General features: G+C 33.7%; 1 protein-coding gene across 1 annotated transcript in view; it reads left to right on the top strand.

The window, feature by feature from the left end:
* Positions 1-7,192: 7,192 nt before the first annotated feature.
* Positions 7,193-21,829, top strand: part of LOC149416592 (hemicentin-1-like) — an 84,772-nt gene continuing 70,135 nt past the window's right edge. The window contains exon 1 of the mRNA XM_089641280.1: positions 7,193-7,547. The gene's annotated coding sequence lies outside the window, so the exon portion shown is untranslated. The remainder of the gene's footprint in view (positions 7,548-21,829) is intronic.

Raw genomic sequence — 21,829 nt, 5'->3', positions numbered from 1 at the left:
GATTTCTTTCAGTTCTAGGAGCTTAGTCAGTTCACCCCCCATTCATTAACAAGCCAGTTATTTTGCCTAACGAACGACATTATCCAAAAAGTTGTGCTTATTGACACCTGATACCTCGGAGGTCTCGTACTAGAAAATATCGCTAACTGACCATCTATTTTTTATTTTTTTATGTGACACCTCACAAGAGCGTTCCTGCCTGTGCAGTGTACAGATAGGGGAACTATGTCACCACCCGATTGGGCGGCATTGTGAGGCGGAATAAGGTAGGGGCTGTAGGAAGGGATTTGTTAATGCGGGCCTTGAAGAGGCTCGGATTATAGGAGGGACGAAAAACAGATGCCGGTAGCTCGTTCCACATACGAGCCGACTTACACAAAAACGAGTCGTAAAAACGCCCCGTTCTCATGAAGCCAACGTCAACCGTGAACGGGTGTTCAGCTCGTGTCCGTCGAGTTTCGCGCACGTGCACCGGTGCATCAGGAATCAATGCTGCTAGCTCCATGGAGCAGGCTCCATTGAAATACCTGTAGAACAGACACAGCATGTATACATTGCGTCTTTGCATTAGAGAAGGCAATCGGTCTGTTAACAACGGATTATCGATGCCGGATATCGTCAATATCGTATACCCAGAGCCTAGAAGTGAGGTAAATGAACTTACTTCGGGTACACAGACATGCCCACAAGTCACTTCTATCGTTTTATTCCGTCAGTGCCACCAATAATGTAGTGAGTACGACAATACAGATGGTTAATTTACCTGATAATGGCCGGCTGTCATGACGTTGCCTGAGACATTGAAATGTTTATTTTTAAATGCTGCCCTACGCGTATTTTGTCGTTTGTCTGACATGCTGTCGACAGGTTAATTGTCTGCTATAACAAATAATACACGAAAATAAACCATTGCTTTTAAATGTGATACCGCACAAGAACTCCACCTGTTCCCAATGCTAGTGAGACTATGGCATCCCCAATTGTGGTATGTTGTGAGACGAAAGGGAATGGGGAGGGAAAGGAGATGGAAAGAGGAAGGTGGAGAAGGTGGCAAAATCATTTCAAGCGACTTTTTAATTGTGATTGGTGGTCTTACACAAGGGCGATACTTTTTAATGAGTAAATAGTGAAGTAATAGAAATTAATCAGTAAAATTTACTTGCGCACGACAGGATTGCTAGTCGAGAGCCTTACCACTGAACCACTAAGGCTGTTAAAATTATAGAAAAAAATATTGCATTATGTTATTATTACATTTTTGATATTTACATGAAAAAAATCGTTACTACACTGCCGTAAGGTGGTAAAATAACGAGTAGGTATTAATTATTTAGTAAAGACACCTGCCTGTATACCTATCTACAACAGTTTCTCGGGAAAGGAAGTTTTAAATTTAAAAAATGCCGTTTGTTAAAAAATGGTTGCAAAGTGTTAGAAAGTGTACAGCTTATCTTTGCAGGTGGTGAAAAGAGAAACTAACAAACAAAATCTTTGAATCCATTTTTAACACCCACCCTAATGTTAATAATTATTATTTAACCAGAAACAAAGATTACGGATGCGTACTATCTAGTTGCGAGCAGGAATGTGAGAGCGAGATGATGCTAATACGTGGACTTTTATACTACTATAATATACCACAAGTGTTTACACTTCATAAAAACTACCCAGGTACTGCACAAGTTATGGCAAGTTCATTAAACAAACTAACGGGCGCTTACGGACCTTACAAAAACGATAGTTTTTTTTTATAAACACGTTTTAATTATTTAATTACGTCTGCATTCCTTTCTTGGGTACATGGTGCATACATCCTGATTGTGGAGGTGTAGAATGCAGAGTGGAATTAAGCAGTCTATAATATGTTTGAGATAAACACATTTATAGGGGCTACGTAAACAATTTGATTAATAATATTATGAAATCGTAGATGTTCAATGTATTTTCCTTTTGCTCACATTTCAATACATGCTTTCAAAGGTGAAATCCAAAATGGTTAAATAAAATTGGCAGGATTATGGTTAGAGGTCAGACATCTGTTTCAATAAGAGTAATTTGTGAACCTCCAGAATAACGTAGCACTCACGGTCTATTTAGTGCTCAAATTTAATCAGAGTAAACCGGAACTCCATTCCGGAGCATTTTTCATAAATAATCCTATAAATTTGGACTCCAAAACCGGAATGCGATGCATATTTGGTATTCGATGAAAATAAGAAGAAAACAAATCCACTTTTATCAAAAGTTTTTGTGATGGTTCAAATGTTGTTTTGTAGTGCAAAGGTTGTAAAAGTTTAGTAGCTGTTTTTGTCCCAAGAAGGTTTATGGAAAATTTTCACTATTTTTCATAAATCTTATTTAATATAGTTTTATTAGGTGTTGAAAAATATTGTTACTTTCTTTATATTTTATGGTAAAAATTAAATAGAAGACAAATAAACCAGTTTTGGAAATAAGAACATAGCGTTCCGGTTAGGTTAGGTTAGTTTACGTAAAGTTAAATTTTATTCAGTGTTGAAAAATATTGTTACTTTCTTTATATTTTATGGTAAAAATTAAATAGAAGACAAATAAACCAGTTTTGGAAATAAGAACATAGCGTTCCGGTTAGGTTAGGTTAGTTTACGTAAAGTTAAATTTTATTCAGTGTTCGAAAAATATTGTTACTTTCTTTATATTTTATGGTAAAAATTAAACAGAAAACAAATAAACCAGTTTTGGAAATTAGAACATAGCGTTCCGGGTAGGTTAGGTTAGTTTACGTTAAGTTAAATTTTATTCGGTGTTCGAAAAATATTGTTACTTTCTTTATATTTTATGGTAAAAATTAAACAAAAGACAAATAAACCAGTTTTGTAAATAAGAACATGGCGTTCCGGTCAGTAGATTTGTGCATTTCAAGCACTGGGCCTATGGTACTCGTACTAATCCACCCCTGGCATATTGCATCGATAATCCGAATGAATGGAGGTATTAGTCATTGAGATCGATATCTCGGTCGATTCGGATAAGACATATCGCTCTATTTGGTTCTTTATGGTCACCTTCTGGTGATAAATCGACCCAATTTCCCTAAAATCCCCGGTAAACGGCCGCATTAGAAGCTTCAAGAATTCTATTTGTATTTTTCATCGCGTCGTTATCGGTGTGATAAATTCGGGGAATTATAAATCAGGTTCCGTCATCGATTGCCATTGATTTATAAATTTATAATGAATTAGTTTGATTAGGATGCAATGCGCAAGAGTGCGCTTGGTGATATACAAAAATGATCTCATCGTATAATAATTAATTATTCAAATAAAATCAAGTCACTTGAATTGGTACCTACAATAACTGGATTACCTTTTCGTTATTTTGTGATATATATGATATATCAATAAAATCGTTTTATAGATCACGAAAAAAATTGTTATTAATTTAGTTATATTCTGTGTTGGCAAGGAAACACGAAAAATGTCTAAGTGTAGTAATTTTTCCTAGTGGGTATATGTTGTGATCGCGCGAGTGATTGGTGAGTTATTTGCTGCATTAGTTTTGTTGGCTTACATGATGAAGCGTAGTATGTTTGTAAGTTCCTATGTTTCGGAGTCATGGGCTGCGGTATCTTTCTATACCACATCTTTCATCGTTCTTCGCTTTGTAATCATTTTATTCAATTATTAGTTTTGCGCCACGTTGAATAATTAAATATAAAAATTATTATTATTATCTCAATATAACTAAGGATCTCAATATTTACCCATGTGATAGAAAAACGTACGAGAAAAACAGTTTTTAATGAACACAGAGAAGTTTTCTGTTTTAAAAATTATTTTTTCAACAAATATTCCCTTGACAGAAGTGTTGAAAAGACCAAGCTACATTTACATAATACAAGCTGAAGTCCCCGGCGTTAGCCGGCCTTTACGCAAAGTTTTTAGCAATCAGATTATTTCGCACTTATTTTGAACGTCAAGTGTGCAAAATTCATCAAGAAGTACAGAAATTATGCTTTAGGGGGCGCGACAAGACGACGGGAATGGTTTATTAAGATCTCGTGAAACAGTGATCTTAAGCTTGAAATGAATATCAAGTGTGTGAAATTTCATCATTCTCGGAATAAAACTGTAGATTTGCTCCTACCACCCGTCGCTCGCCTTTGATGATTCTTTACATTAAAAGATAGATTTATTTATACCGGGTTTTTTCTCAATTACTACACAATATGAACACCAATTACAAAAATCTACTCAGACTTACGATACATTAATTGGCATACATCTAAATAAAGATTCAATAACAAAATTAAAAATACAAAACTATTAAATTATATAAAATCTCACTCAATAATATAATAAGCACAAGTGAATATTTTAAAAATCATTTATCTATCACTCGCAGAATCAACTCTACGATATGGAATAACCTCTTGGGGACATTCTTGTAAAACTAACTTAAATTACCTACAATCAGTACAAAACTCTATGGTTAAATTACTAGTTTAAAAAAATATTTTTTTACTAAGACGTAACATTTCATTGTTGTATCGAAACTTAGATTTCTTGACTGTGCAGATCTTACTATGGGAAAAAATATTGATTAAGCATATACCTGTCTCTGAATAAAAAAATAAATTGGAACATAAACCCAACACTAGGTTCACAAAGAAAGAAGGTATGCTTGTTCCAAAATATAACAATAAATACGGACGGCGAACGCTAGAATATAAAGTGCCCAAAATGTTCAACATTTGGCCAAGAAAATAAAAAAAAATGTAAATTCCCAAATAGATTCAGATATATGCTGAAAACATGGCTCATAAACAGAGATGTGCTTTATTTCAAATAAATCCATTTTAAATGGAAATGCAAAATGCAAAATGGGTATTTTCCATTTTGCATTTTAAATGCTTTTCTAAAAACCATTTTGCATTTTAAATGCTTTTCTCAAAGCATTTTCCATTTTAAATGCTTTTTTGCAACATTCTTCCTACTATCTCCACTCATCTTTTTTTCATAAGCCCCAAATATCAGTCGGTCCTCAACCTCGCTATGAGAGATAATTTACATTTCTCAAGTTGCTCCCTGGTAGGAGCCCTGGCAATTTAGTGATACCATTACAAAAAATACTGATTCAAAAACTGAACATGGGGCAATGACGCTGTAATATTAAATGTTAGATAGCAGTTTGTATGTTTTTACGTTAGCAACATTATTCCCGCGCAAATTTTTTGTGGTTTCATCATCTGTAGTTGTTGTGTTTTTGGATTTACCATCATGTAATATGTTTGTTCTACATTCATGTCCATTATTAAATGACAAAAATGTTTAGAAATTCTATAATTATTTTATTGTTTGACCTGAGAAACCATTTTGCATTTTCAATGCATTTTGAAAATAGGTATTTTGCATTTTGCATTTGAAATGCTTTTCTAAAAACCATTTTGCATTTTGCATTTTCAAATGGAAAAATTTTGACCCATTTCCATTTTGCATTTCAAATGGTTTTGGGTACCCATTTTGCACATCTCTGCTCATAAATAGAAATATTTTGTACTAATCATCACTATCAATCAATAGTTTTTTATTTATTAGCTGTATAAAGTTGTATTTATCGGGAAAGAACAATAAAAAATAAAATAAAAATTTTGCATGACGAAAATGTCTACTTCAGCACACTCTATATAAAGCTAAAATATGTGAATTATTTCTGTAGTGTTTGCGGGTACTTCTACAAAAACTTCTGCTACTGCGAGTTAAAAGAGAACACGAATTCGAGGTTAAAAAATGTTTATTTATGTACGAAAGTTTAAAAGCCTTTGAGTGTAAGTATGGAAGGATATATTTATTAAGTTCATTTCTCAAACTTAACGTGGAGCTTACACGTACACCAGTTTACACACTTTTACGTGACACAACAAAGGCGTCCCGTTACTCTTGTTGTCCGGAGAAGGACTATAAAAAAGGTCAAAATAAGAATGTTATTTTTTTAACGTCTACGAACAAATTATAATATTTTGGCTGGGAATTGAACCTGCAACCTTCAGACTTAAAAGCGTATTATACCCACTACGCTACATAGGTCGTCTATTTTCTAACTACTAGCTATCAGAATGTTGTAACAGAAATTGCAAACATTATTTTTTATTTACTCTGGTGCCATCTCCTATCAAAAGTCAGCTATCATCAGGGCAATCATCACCCAGCAGGTTGCTGCCCGGAACAACTTTGGTGAACTGCACTCGTACCAGTCACCTAGTCTAGAGGGAGATTCCAGTTCTACTTAAAGATAAGGAATTATCCTTATCCTCAAAATTGCTATCATTGCTACCACCTTCTTTATCCAACGTTTCGGACAGCATTGCAGTGTCCATCATCAGGGCAGATGTATAACTTATTCGCTGTCATACGAGAAAACTGGAATCGCAGTTAACGAAAAAGACGTTGACTTTAACTTTAAGGACAAATCTGTTGTTATTCGGGGGAGCTGAATAGCGGTTGAAACAAAAAAAGTTAAGGACTATTCCTTATCCTTAAATAGAATCGGAATTGCCTCTCTGGTCTCAATTAATTTAAATACCATAAACTGCGAAAGATTGTTGGGATTCAATTTTAACTTCTCTGTATTGAGAATTTTCGATCTCCAGACCCCGAGTCAAAGATCTTACAGCTCCGCTACAGAGCTTGTCAACCTTCGGTTGAAAGTTTTGCAGGGTTTGACTTTTCTAAAAGGACTTAACAGCCATTTCATAAAGGACAAAATGTGCAAAAAAATATTTCAAACGACAATTCTGTAATTCCATTATTTATGACTTGCGCGGAGAAAAGATGCCCAAAACATTCTCGTGGAGCTTTCAGATAATGCAGCGGATCAATTAAATTATTCCACCCAACTTCCCCCCACCATGCCACCCCCACCAAAACCTGTCCCAAAGTCAAACCGTCCTACGGTGTGGAAAGAGTTAAGAGAACTCAGAATTCACTAACTCAGGCCCAGCAACTCAGAAATCTCGACTCGGTGAACTCACAAACTCGAGATTCTACTTCTTCCTTCCACACTTTAGTTAGTCGTACTCGAAGCTCGCCGCTCGACTGACGTCTGCCGAGCTTACCTATCGAACAGTCGATATTTTCGTAATGAAGCCAGGGTTTACGCGTAAATAATTTTAACAGAAATACAATATAATATTATTTCGTCAAGTCGTGAAAATTTTGCACTTTATTTAAGAGCATTGCTCAAGACATTGTGAAGTGAATTAAGAACACAAATAATTAGGACTACAAGAAAAACATTTTGTGATATTGTTTTTTTTTTTAATTAATATTTTATAATTATGAATATGCTAAGCAAGTTAGTATAACAGTAACGAGTGCTAAGATAATAGATCTTCAGTGTGTTAATTAGTGGTGAAAAATCAAGTGGATTGATAGTATTTTCAATGAATTTTTAGTGATTTACGTTTCAACTTTAAAACTTTGAGACACCAGTGAATTTGTAAAACATAACAAAAACTTCAAGTGTTATGTTTATACGAAAGGAAAAAAGTATTCAATGGCCTTCGAAATGTAAGTTTATTTGTTTATTTTCTGACTCTATTGCCAAACGTTTTTTTGAAAAATAGTCAAACTACGTCTTGGACGTTTCACTAGCTGAATCTTAAATCTTTTCAAATTGTCCTCAACACTGGAGTTACTAATAAACGTAAGTTATAATCTACTCATTCATATCTATTCGCAATATGAATGTGAATTAATAGTTTTGTCGATATACTAATATATAAGTCTCGCAAATCCAAAATTTTAATGAATCACCAATATTGTATTTGTATGCCTTTCTAGAAAGAATTGAGTTTTTATATGGACAAAACCATTTATTCATATTCAGTAGCGTAAGTATGGGCGCAAACAAATATTTATTCATAATATTGCAAAGTGTAAATTACAAAAATTGTATTTTTAAAAAACAATTCAATTACAGCCGATTATGAACGCGTAGATTATCGGTTTCCTAGTACCTACCTATTCAATTTAATCGTGAAATTCTGTATTTTGCATAATTTTAACATACTCGTATTTAATAGGAAATGTGCGGCGAAGAAATGAAGACAATGTTGGTAGTTCTTGTTCGAAGTATGATACAGTTAAATATGACCGAAGGAGATAGAGTCCCATTAGCTCAGTGGTAGAGCGGTGCCCCGGCAAGGCAAGGGTCCTGGGTTCGAGTCCTAGATGTGACCGTATCCTTTTCTGATTTTTCTGTTTCAGATTTACGTTTAGAAATCGCTAATATTGTCTTCAATAATTAAATATTAAAATTTGAGGTTTTACTCTATAAAGTTATTCCAAAAAATAAACAAAATAATTTTCTTTTATACTTTTTCCTTATTTACATGTATAAAAATATTTAAACTTGTTATCTACCAGTCAATCTGTGAGAAATAGTTAGGATGCAGGCGAATTCTCAAGTTATTATTTTATAAAATTATCTTTTAATTACTGTCTGTTTCTGCGTTTTCTCCATAAATAAATATATATTATTACGAATTTAGGAACATTTGCCAACATTTTTAAAGACCGTTAATTAATTAACCATTGTTATTTTACACGTAATTAAATAACAATAACGCCAAAAATAACAAAGACAAAAATCAAAGCATTGATTTGCGATTATTTGCGCGAGTTTTTCCACAGGTCACGCCGAGAAAAGCCCGCGAAAAAACAACATCCGTTATCTTTGTTTTATTCTTTACTAATCGCCACCCATCTATGACAGGTTTTCACCGACTCTCGCCATTATAACCAAATCGTTTTAATTAGTAATGAAACAAAAAATAATCCACAGGCCAGGGGCGTGCACTACGCAGTACATAAAGGCTGTAGATAAATATAATATGTGCTCTTAAAAAAATAAAAAAACCAATACCCGTATAAATAATTATTATGACCTTTTTAATTCTTTTTCTATGAATTAATGCAAATCTCAGAAGTGGAAATTAACCCGTTTTCCGACATCCGATCAAGCTGAAACTAGATAAATAGACTCGATGTCGATGACAATGCTTTCTTTCAATTTTTTGTGGCAATCACACATGCACACACATGAAGTTGGATGACATTACAACAATTTATATGAAATGAATGTCGGTCCTATCCAATCGGGCTTTGACTCGGTTATTAGCGCTGTTGACTCCAGTCCCTGGAGATGAAGGTTCAATCCTCATTCAATCTTTTTGTGTTTTAAATGGCATCTTAAAAGTTCGCAGCAGTTAACAGTCCCCGAGGAGGAATTTTCAGTCAACCAAAAATTTATATGAATTTTAAATACATTTATAAATAAAAATAGACAAAAAAAAATTTATACAGGTTGATTTTTATAAAAATATATTTAAAAATCTATTCAGTATCCGTTTTTTTCAGTCCAATTCAATTCCAACTCCGTTTAGTCCAATTCCACGCCTCGAACAAATTACTAAATATTCAAGCGTTTTAAACTGTAATCACAGTCTTTTTAGATTTTTTAAAATCAGAAATATTCGTAGCGACGTCCTGTTGTAACTCGGCCGTTTGACATTTAAGCTGTCTGTAAAAAAAATTCTACATTCCGTTTCCTTTTTCGAAAATGTTCTGCATCCACTTTATTATTCAAGCAAGCCTAGGTGGCTAACTTTGATTTATTGAAGTATTGGGAACATGGATGTATCTCCTTGGTGATAAGTATATATTATATGTCGGTAGAACTTTGGAATGCGGGTTTCTTAACGAATTTCATAGTTCTACTTTTATAATATCAGCATTATTATCAATGTACATCCAAATTTGTTGAAGACCTTTACAAGCTACTTTCACTCTCTCTCTCTCTTGCCATGCAAAGCATTTCCTCCGAATTTGTTTATCTTGGCGATAAAGAGTTGTTATTTTACGGGCATTTTTACCTCTCGGACGCTACTGAACCATGAGGTATATCCATCGGTTGTCCATTCTCCGGTGCATCCTGTCTTTTGCTTTTTTGTCGTATTCAATTAAATCAATTAGAAACTCGAACCTTACTAAACGATTATAATAATATTTCAGAAATTATAAAGAAACACTAATTAGCGGCAAATATGACAGCTGTCTCTTCTTCTCTACATCTTCAACAGTACAGTCAGCATCATTCATCTACAAACACCAAAAACAGAATTGTTAGATTAAGGGGTAATTCACAACCTCTGTTAAACTGTTTAATAACTGCTAGACAAGTTACTCTAATTATTGGATTAACAGGCTGTAAAAACAAACACTTACTTGACGGTGTAGCGTTATTAATTATTCGCCACTCACAGTTGCTTTAGTGAAATACCCCTTCAAATGTTCAATTCACTTAACATATTTTAAACGTGATACAGTTTTTGCCATCCTAAAAAGATATTAAATTGTATCATTTCATGTTCATATTTCATTACTAGGTAATAGTAATGTTCCCACTGAGGTGTGCGGGCACACATTTGTTCAAAATTGTCCGCACACATGTTTTCATCTACCGCACGCATCCCGAAGAAAAGTGTCACCAGATTTTTGTTTTGCGCAAGTATTCACAAAAATGAGGCAAGTATACGTAAATAAACACAAAAATAACCGATATTTTATGATCGGTTCTCATGGTTCGTTCCATATGTAACACATTTTATGAAATATCCCTTGATTGAGGGTCTTCGTGTTTTTTATTTGTATTTTTTTAGAAGTGTAAACAGAGTTACCATCTCTTTGAGAAACAATGCATATGTCTTTCGAGGCGATTCATAATTTCAAGAAATATTCATCAGCCTAGATTTAACCAAAGCTTTAGCCCGCTCCCTCATGGATCGATAAGGAATCAGCATAAATCGGATTAAATTGATTATATACCACAGTAAGAACACAAATAACTAGTAGAAATGAGTGTCACTAATTATAAACCTACAGGACTCCAATATGAAGGAGCAATATCGGGTAAGAAAAAGAATTGAGCTAAGTTTATATAGCGCACACGGGAACGTTGGGTTCTACATAGGTACTGAAGCTATTCCAGATTCAGCAACCGTCACTATTCAAAGTTCTGCTTCGAAAAGTTTCTGTTAGTTAGTTAGTTAGATAGTTCTGCTTCTGTTCTGCTATTTGAACGTCTTGCTTTAACTCACCTGCTCAAAAAGCCATAAAAACATAAAGACTCTGGTAAACGACGACTTGACGGCCTCCGTGGACGAGGGGTATGGCTCTCGACTAGCAAACCGAAGGTCGCTGGTTCAAATCCCTTTGTGTTATTTTACAATTTAATAATTTAAATAATATCACGTATATTTGTATGTATGGCCTGGTTTAAGACCACCATTCAGAATTGTGACGTTGCTTAAAATGGATTTAGCCGTGTTTGGTGACCAGATCTGAATAGCTAGTTATTCCCCACCTTCCTCTTCCCATCTCCTTCCCATACCCACTACCTTCAGCCTCTCAACATACCCTAATTGGTGATGCCATAGTCTCACTGGCTCTAGACGGTTGGGAGCAGTTGGAACTCTTGTACAGTATTCACATTGGTGCACATTCACGTTGGTCGTTTACAGAGCCTTTAACTTATCATCAACAATACATGAACCTGAAGAATCACCCAGTAACAACACGCACGATAAAAATCTACAGCTCTGCGTTTTGCTTCTCGTGTGAACAGGCAATGGTCGCACAAAGTAACTTTTCTATCTCTCATTCAGCTGACTGTTTCAAAATATCATTCATGTGTGTACCTAATAATCATGTAATGCCCAATTTGAGTAAGTTTGTTGACGTCTCCCATCTTGACTTTGTTGACGGACACTTTGCTTCCATATTTGGCCTTCGCGAGATCTTGGAGGGCCCTCGACAAGAATGGCGGGAAGAGGTCTTCTGTCCTCTGTTTGCCTAGAAATCCAATTGCTTTTTAATTTTGAGAACACTGACTTGATTTCGGAACCACGATCGACCAACCTAGGTATATTCTTTTTTTCTCATTGATACGAATTTATACCTACTTACTAATTACTATTGACATCGCACTTGAGGTGATTTTATTACATAAGTTTAGGTATAGGGCCTTATAAAATTGACCAATTATTATCAAAATGAATTCATCCTCTAAAGCAGCGTTCCGCAAAGCGTGTGCCGCGGCACACAGGTGTACCGCGGTGATCAGTTGGTGTGCCGCAGAAAAAAATCAAGGTATTGCGAAGATAATAAGAAAGCAAATGGGAGCAGATCATCAGTCACTTCTGTTCATACAGAAGTATGATGGCTTTCTCGCGGAAAAGTGCTATTCCGGATTTGCGAGCTAAAAAATGAGTCCCAGACGTTTTCAGAGGCCCAGGGTTCAGATTTTGCTTCTGTGTTTAAAAAAGAAGAATGGGTAGTAAAACTTGCATATCTGGCAGACATATTCGCTCATTTAAATGAGCTCAACAGAAAAATGCAAGGCAGGAATTCTTATATTTTAACGTCTTCGGACAAAATTGTTATTATGGATCAGCCACGATATCAATGGTAGTAATGAATTGTTTCCAAATTAATGTCATGACTGCCGATTCAGAAACAAAGTGCAGGCTTTGATAGTGAAACACTCGGAGCTATTAGCAGAAAAAATGAGCTGTTATTTTCCTAAGTGTGACCTACAACCTATGGATTGGGTACGAAATCCACTCTCGGATAAATTTTCCCTTGGACACTTACCGATAAACGAGCAGGAATAATTCATGGAGTTAAAAACCGATCGCACATTAAAACTAAAAATTTTCCAAAGTGGAGCTAGCACATTTTTGGCTGCATATAAAAATGAGTATCCACTGCTTTCAAAGCGTGCTGTTGGAAATATATTTCCATTTGTCACAACCTACTTATACGAATTGGGATTTTCAACTCTCGCTACTATTAAAACGTTAAAAAGAGAACGCCTGAGGACGATCAATGAAGAGATGAGAGTGCTCTAAAGAATGTTTTTTAACGTCTATCCAAAAGCAATCAAAGTCACCATGTTCAAAAGGACAGTTCGTGTCAATATGCAGGTATATTTGTGCACTGCGTCGGGAATCGAACGATCCAATGTTAAGTGCCTTTACCGCTAGACCAAGAAGGTCATATTTTATGCCAGTCTTTCAAAGATTGAAAAGCTAACAAGTGTATTTGTAAAGACACGTGTCGAGAAAAATACTAGAAGGGTGAAAGTCAAATATGAATTAAATATCAAGGAACTAAACATCTATGAATATTTGCAAATCCGAATGAAATCTATTCAAAACTGTTTATAAAAACCAGATATGGATATTTTTATTTTTCAACGGGTATTAAAATGCAAAACGAATATTAGCTTATATGCTAAATAATGTAAATCAGACACATAATATTGTCGACAGGCTTTCAGATGTAAGAAATACCCACTCGTGCAACTTGATACTGCTCAAACAGCGAGTGTTAGAATGATTGGCTATATCCACCTGGTGTTCACCTGTCCGTCTTGTTTTTGACTAATTACTATTGGTAAATCCCGTTTAACTACCCTCGAATAATTAATATTATGAGTACCTACATTATGGCCTGATAAAAGTTTGCCTAAGAGTTTGTATTTTTAGTTATTTTTTAAGTGAACAGTGTACATATTTGTACATTGTTTAATACTTATGGATTATTGATAAAAATGTTTGTCTAAACGCTAATTACATGTGAACATAGCTTATTCACGTAAATACTCAAGGTGAAAGTTTAATTCATTCAACCAATTTGTTTGTTTCCCTAAGAAAGCCGGGGGAAAATGCAAATCCCCTTCCGTACACCAACTGATACTATTTTCGTAACAACGGTCTTGTTTTTCGCACATTTTGTTTTTTTAAACTGTTTTACCAGATAATGTGTCTATATATTTATATAATTTTCCTATATCTGTCATACGTAGTTTCCTTGCGATAGCTTCATATATGAAAATTTTTTTCTGTAAAAAAAGTTAAGTATTATTTTGCTTTTTATTTATTTATACGAATAGTCATGTGAACAGCAGATCTCACATAATGCAGTTTTATTTCGAGATTGATGAAATCTTGCACATGTAACCATAAAAACAAGAGGAAGGTCGCCGTCTACGTGATATTTCTAAAAACCGCCCCATCCTATTTTCGCAACACTTACTTTTGATGTTTGTTGATGAAATTTTGCACACATTAAGTAAAAAAAAAAAAAAAACTTTTGACGAAAGCATCTGATTCCGGAAAGCCCTGTGCAAAGACCCAACGACGCCTGAACTTCTATGTAATAAATAAAAATTACAAACATGCTAAAAACTAAAGGGCATCGGCACGGGTGAAGCACCCAGCGAAGCTCAAATTATCAAATGATGTGTTAAAATATAATAAAATTAAAAACAAAAACAAAAAGATTTGAACACTTCACAGAGCCAAGTTCCAAAATGCTTAGACATTTTTGGGCCAATGGGTATTTCCAATATATCAGATCTATGAATATACCTTTGTCTTGAGTTTTTGTATTAAATTTTAAATATACCCATACTGATTTAGCGATTTAACAAAAATAACAATAAATATTTCTGCACCTAAAAATCCTTCACCTTCATTAAGAAGGTTTTTTAGGATATATTTAAAGACGCCAACTGTCTATTTAAAATTTAATCACCTTTCAACGGATTGTACCCGAGGCATGTTTTTATGTTTCCTGCAAAAATTATTCTCGGCCAATACTTTTAGAATTTTCTAAATTCTAATATGTAATAGAAAAATTCTATTATTTAAATTAAATTGTGAAAAAACATGCAGATAAAAGTGCCATATATTACTCTTATACTCTTGTACTGGTGTGTTGCTTGCAGCGGATACGATCAAGCAATTGCAATGGTTGCGCAACTTTCGTAAAAGTCAACACTCGACTCTTAACGAAATGTATTTTAATCACCAATTTAGTGAAGGCTTTAAACTTTACGCACCTGAAGGTAAAAAATACGTTCCATACGAAGGGGGACACTGGGGCCCCCACATAAATTCGGGAAGAGATCGCGTCTCTTTCTATTCCCTTTGAGCTTTCTAATAACACTGAGATATTTATAGTTTTAACTTTTCAACTTCGCCCAGCAGTGAATAATTAATTAGGTATCTAATGCAAAACATGAAAAGATGTACAGTTAAATTATTGTAGCTTGTGGCCTGTTCCAATAAAAAGCGCCCTTTATGAACACACACACAAGGACGATTTTTTCAATGGGATGGGGGAAATGGGAGAGTAATTCGACCGATATTATTTAAAATTTTAAACAAACATAAAGGGATTTTTTTAAAAGAAGATCGATTACCGAATGGTTTTTCTAGGATTACACAAATTACAGTGTGTGTGATGTAAAAAACAAATTAGATATCGCCCAAAAATCTCGTTTGGGGGAAGTGTATTACCCCCTTCGGAGCGGGAGTGTACAATAATGTATCGGTGATTCAATCCAATATTGAACTTGTTTGCCTCTCTTGAAAGAATTGAGTTTTTATACGGACGAAAATATTTATTCATATTCATATTGTGTATGTACGGGCGCAAACAAATATTCGTATAAATATTGTAAATCATAACTTGCGAAAAGCGCATTTTTTAATAAAATAATTAAATCATGAACACGTATATTATAACTAACGTCGCGTTTAACCTTCAGTCTTCCTCGAGCGTTCCCGATATCTTAAAAAACCAACACACCAGATTTTTTAGCCAAAAATATATAGCACTTATTAAAAACCTTATTTAAAATAATCAAGATTAAGTGAAATCTACCTAATTTAAGCTAAATTTTAAATAGGGTGTAAAAAATAGTATATCGCTATCCGCGTCTGTCTGTTTGTGCGCTTAGTTCTTCTAAACTACGCAACGGATTTTGTTCAAAGTTTTTACTATCATTTATAAAATTTCTTCCGAAAAGTTTACATACACGATATATGTATATTATATTTATATAAATTAGAGAAAAGTATATGTTTTATGATCAAGTCGTAAAAATAATTTTTCAAGCACTACATTGCTAACGCTGGCTAAACCTCACGAGATACATCAAAAAAATGTACTACGGAATTTTAGATCTTAAAAAGGCCTACAGAAAATTTCTAGATGGTATTTGTCTATCTTCTAAGGATAATCCCCAACAACGCCGGGTACACGTCAGCCAGTTTGGGTATAATTACGGATGAAACTACCAAGCCTTGGTGAAACGCTGATCTATTTTTTTCTCATTTTCGTTTGATTGGTACTCCATAAACACCTAACAAAAGCCTGTCATAAATACCCGACTCAACAATGCATCAATTATCTCCTTCATTATGCGCGAATTAGAATCCGTTGAAAGACCATGAACACATAAATAACAGGCGTTAAATTAATCCCATAGAGCCGTGAAGCCTTAAGTCATGGCTTCATGATTTATTTATCCTTTTACCATTTACATTTTAGGTGGCGGTTATTTTTTCAAAACGATTCATAAACAACAATTCTAAATGCTTTCTGATTGGGTGTGTTCATTTTTTATTCATTTGATGAATCATGATATTAAATCACTAAATCTGGTGTATTTACTTTTAGTGGGGAATTTTTTTTGATCTAATCTATATTTTCATAAATTACTGTTGACTAAAGTTCTTTCCTTTAAGTCTCCCAGGTGAAATTTTACAGAAAAATCGTGTTTGCGCGTAATAGAAACGAATTTACTAGCTTTAATTATAATGGGCGTTTTACACGGAGATTTTTTTTATACCGATCCCCATACGGAAAATATATCGGGTCCCATATGAAAAGCTTTACACGATCATTGTTTTCATATTACGATTTCATACAGAAAGTTTTTTTTAATTAGAAGAAAATATTTTCCCCTGCGCAAAGCGATGGGTCGAGAGACCGATTGGAGAGGCCAAAGGGTCACCCCAAACCAACCTCTCCCGATCTGGCACGTCACGCAGGTGGTGGGCAGGCGCACCCTGAACTCACCTCACCCGATGAACTCGGGTGATCTATGGCAGAGGTGTTGGTTAAACCCCCCTCCCAAATATATTAGAGATAAAGTTGCCATTATATTAGAAATAATATTTTGGCATGGTACTAAATAGTAAAAAAAACTCCTCGAACCTAACCGTAGATCACATGTTATTACCGGATCTGTCATTTACCCTTTCTGTTGCCGTCAACAAATCCTGAAAATAAACGCTAAATTCCCAACTACGAACAGTGATATATGTTCACTGTTCACAATCAGTAATAGACATATGCTATTGTATTTTTTATCATTATTTCAAACATAATACGAAATAAATAAGCTACATTTGGGCAAAATATTGATTTAGAATTAATGGCACAAGTGCCATTTACATACATGATAATTATTGACAGTCATAGTACAATATAGGAAGAAGAAAGAAAAGAATAAAATCTACGATAAAAAATATACGATCAAATAAATAAATGAGAAAAAAGAATATGCATTAGTATAAAGTTAATGAAATTAACGACGAAGAAACAATAAACCGGTTATGAAGTGAACTCGTTAAAATATACACTTTATAAAACAATAAATAATGTCCACCATTTTAAAATGTACGAAAATCGGTTCAAAAATAGAACACATATTTTTTTCATAGCCAAATTCAAATTTAAAGATGACCCATATGGAATTTGGACGAAAAACAGCTCCGTGTAATACACCCATAAGATCCTCTATTTAATCTTCATATTTCAGCTTTTAATTTTTTGGGTGCATAATAAATGATTTTTCATCAAGGTAACATTCAGCCTACAAGTAAAAAAAATATTAAACGTTAGTCACATCACTTTGGTAATCACCATGTCTCTATTTAAAAGTAGAAAAATCACAGATGCGTTTTTCTTATACACAATTTTGAACTGTATTATTGATTCATCACATAAAGCATTCTTAAGCCGATTTTATATTTCCGTTTTTTAAGGCCCCGTAGTAAGCGTTCAAATATGGTTTGACAGGGAGAAATGTAAATACGAGTGTTAGAGGGAGCTCGCTAATAAAAAAAAACAATTAGCGAAAATGGTGAACATATTTAATAAAACACGACTCGTTTGAAATAGAGCAAAAATCTCTCGACATATGCTTTAGTTGCATTTAAAGATACACTGTGAATACATATAACATATTAAATAACAGAAAAAAACGTGTTTTTAATCATTTTCGGAGCTTACTTTTACTAGCGATTTTTTTTTATCGCGGGAATTTCATATAATGAACGTTTCAGTATAACAAATGTATGGATATTATCTTCAAAAATAACTTTTATTTTGGAACTTAAAAACTTAAAGAGATAACGAGAAACTTCTTATAAATCAGTAGAAATTGGGTATGCGGGGGTTTAATAGTGATGATAATGCGAGTTGCCTCATAACTGCCGGATTCATTTATTGAGCAGTCATTGAAAGGGTGATGCCCACGTCACTTCCCCGCCCCTCCTCGCAACATTGTTTGTTCCCTTCACCAATATCTTCCTGTCTACTGTTTCTCATGTCTATATATAATAGAAAGAATTGCATTTCGTTGCCCCGAACGCCACACCAGATTGAATGATTTATTCGGCATACCACATTATAAGTCTAAGTATGCGCAAAATACATTTGGGAAATATCTGTAAAACATTCAACACCTGTGAGATGTGGACATTTTACTGTACCTTGAATAGAAATTAAATCTCTTTATACGAACATTTTAGATACTTATTTTTACTGTTTTCAATGTTATTGTTGTTAATTTTTTGTTTTGTTTTTGTTTACGTTGTAATAACATCGACCAAATAACGATGAGTACATGTGTATAATTATTTGTTTGTTTATTAAGATTATTAATGGATCTGAAATGGTTTATCATAAATTGATTTTACTTTGTAATTATATTTTTAATAACTGTTCCTAAACGAAATAGAATAAAATACATTCCATCACAGGCGATGTAATTCAGGTGATAATAGTTTTACCTATGTCCTTTTCCTCTAAATAGTTTTGTTCCATTTTTTTATTTATATTATAAATGTTAAGATTTCAGGTACTGAAATCTTAATATTGGTGCTTGTCACCCTAATGGGGTGGCAACATTTATTTTGTGTTTTTTAATTAATTTCGTATTGCCACGGATTTTTAATCCTTCTTCTCTTGTTACCATCCGTCTTGGGCGGGTCGTTTTTGGCAAAACGGCAGAGCTGCCAGGTTTTCACTTACATGTGGTTTATAAAACCGCGGAGAGAGATAGCAATATTGGGCTCACCGTACATGAGCTGCCCTACGGGTCTTTTTTATTGTTTAAATAAAGACCAATATTCAAGAGCTGGAGTTATTATTGAAGAGTTACTCCAGTCACACTTCCCTTTGGAATCTGGTGGTACCACGCCGGATTGCTCTGTCAGGAGAGTGAAGTTGAGATCCTGAACAATAAATATTAAATAAAATTACAATATTGGTGACTTTCTTGACTACCACACTAGGCTCATGCCCGTATTATGGCAGTCGCATGTGATTCAGGTAAGAATAATAAAATATAACCGAAAAGGAAATTGTTATGGTAAAACAAAAACTTTAAAAAATGCACATCATTATAGAAACCAAATTAGAAATAGAAATATACATAAAACTAAATAAAAGATAAAGTTTTTTTTAAAAAAAGAGTGTTAGGAACTCATGCATTCCTTGAGGCGAAGCTTAATGCTAAATCACTATTTTCGATTAATCTTTATAACGAATTGGTTTACATTATGAATACCAAAAAATATGCTTCAGACAAATTGAAGGTTTTCCTATCGTTTCCTCTAAGTAGAATACAAATAAAAAAATTAATTACTCAATAAAAAAAATAAATGTAAACTACTAAAAAAAATATTTGTTCAATAGAAATGTATGAACGCATAAAAGAAACAACTTTAAACAAATACAATATTATAGCTAAGATTATATGGGACAGTTTCCCTTGATTAACTTTTTTGCTTTCTTATAAAATTATTTTACAAAATAAATAAAAAACCTTGAAATCGAGCGTTTCTGGACTCCGTTTGTCAAGCAATTTTAATGTCTATTACCTATATTCGTGTCGATATAAGGCACACAAAGAATAGACACATTTTTGGCTTATAGCTTCCTCTTAAAGAACGCTCGTCACCTTTCAAATAGTCAATGTTGAACACGGATTGTAAAAAGGGATATAGAATTAATTGACTTTATATCGGATTTTAAAGCATTGTATATTTTAGGAGCGATGAACCAGAATTGTCGTTGAGCGAATGTGGTTCTAGTTTAAGTAACCACGCATCCCAGGTTTGTTGAAAAGCGGGCGTGTGCTTGATGTAAAATATTTAGTATATAGATATTATGAATGAAGTGTGTTTAAATAATATACCCATACATTAGAATTCTCAGAACATTATGGGAGATTAAATCTACGCGTAGGAATAAGTTGGGATTAAATTAGATAGGTAAGTTTGAATAAGTTTTGTGGAATAAATCAAAGGTGGTCGAAGTATGTATTTATTTATCGATGGCTAAATAAAACATTAGAATTTAGAATATTCAATTATTGAGTACTTGTTGCATTTGTTTTATTTGCTACAATCGCTCTACACAATATTTTACAACATTATTTGTTGATTTAGGCCTCCCTTGGTGCTTTACCAGTGCTGAGGACCCCATTTTACAATTGAATAATATTCAATAAAAAGATAATACGAAATCATAAAATGAAAAACAACGGATGAAATAAATTTATACGTTCATTAGTTCTAAACACACTTTTTCTTGTAGTTATACCACTATAAATATAAAAATTGCGCTAAATTTTAAACCTGGAAAAAAATATGAAATTATGTTCTCATAAAATCAAAGATAAAATTAGGACTTAGGACCATCGCGTAGAAGCTATTGCATATATATGTTATAACCTAACCTATAAATATATATTTTATTATTTTTATTTCTACAATTTAAAAACTTGTTCCTCATTTTTCTTTTTCTGTATTATGCAATTGCTTATGTATTAAGTATTATTAACTCACATTATATTGTTATTTTTTGTACTATGTCCAATTTAAAATTTGGTTTTAATTTTTTTTTCTTGCCTTTCTCATATAATATTACATACACTTATAAGCACCTATCTTATATTCTTCAACTAATCATTGAGTCAATCATGGACTAACCCATCAGGGAATTGGGAACAAACCAAGTGCGAGGAGCTGAGAGGGAGCGTGAACCCTCTCGGTGATTTGTGAATACATGAATTTGACAGTACAAAGACCACTCACACTGTAATATAACTATTTATCCGCGAAAATAAAATCTGCTCAGTCGTGCTAAAAATGTGGTCACGTGGTCTGCCTCCAGCTCGTCGAAATGATACCCAGATTTCATGTCAGGGCAAGTCTATCAATTTTAATGTCTATGAGTTCAATAGATTTTTTACAGACTCAATTAGATAATAATTTAAGTTTACATCAGAGTGAACAGATGAGTAGACAAGTCTGAAAGTTGGAATCAGACAGAGAGAGGAAACAGATATCATTTTTCGTAAGTCGTGCTTACATATAATAGAGATAAATTTGCTAACTTCAATCCATAGGCTAGAAACGGTGCATCTCCATAGATTACATATTTATGTATTCTCCTCGTATAACATTATTGTCGCTGGAAATTGCGATCGGTAAAACGTTTCTGGGGCATATTTAACCCTTGTTTTACTGAATTATAGAGAAATATGTTTTTTCTTTTATTGTATACCTGTAAGTACAGTAAACCTAAAATATGACCATCTTAGATCACACGACGTACGTCTTGAATATTTCAACATTAAT

Source organism: Hesperophylax consimilis, chromosome 16, assembly GCF_061612785.1.
Source record: "Hesperophylax consimilis isolate HC1 chromosome 16, BYU_Hcon_1.0, whole genome shotgun sequence".
Classification (NCBI taxonomy): Eukaryota; Metazoa; Arthropoda; class Insecta; order Trichoptera; family Limnephilidae; genus Hesperophylax; species Hesperophylax consimilis.
Note: the sequence above shows the minus strand (reverse complement) of the source record. Positions and strands in the feature narration are given on the sequence as shown.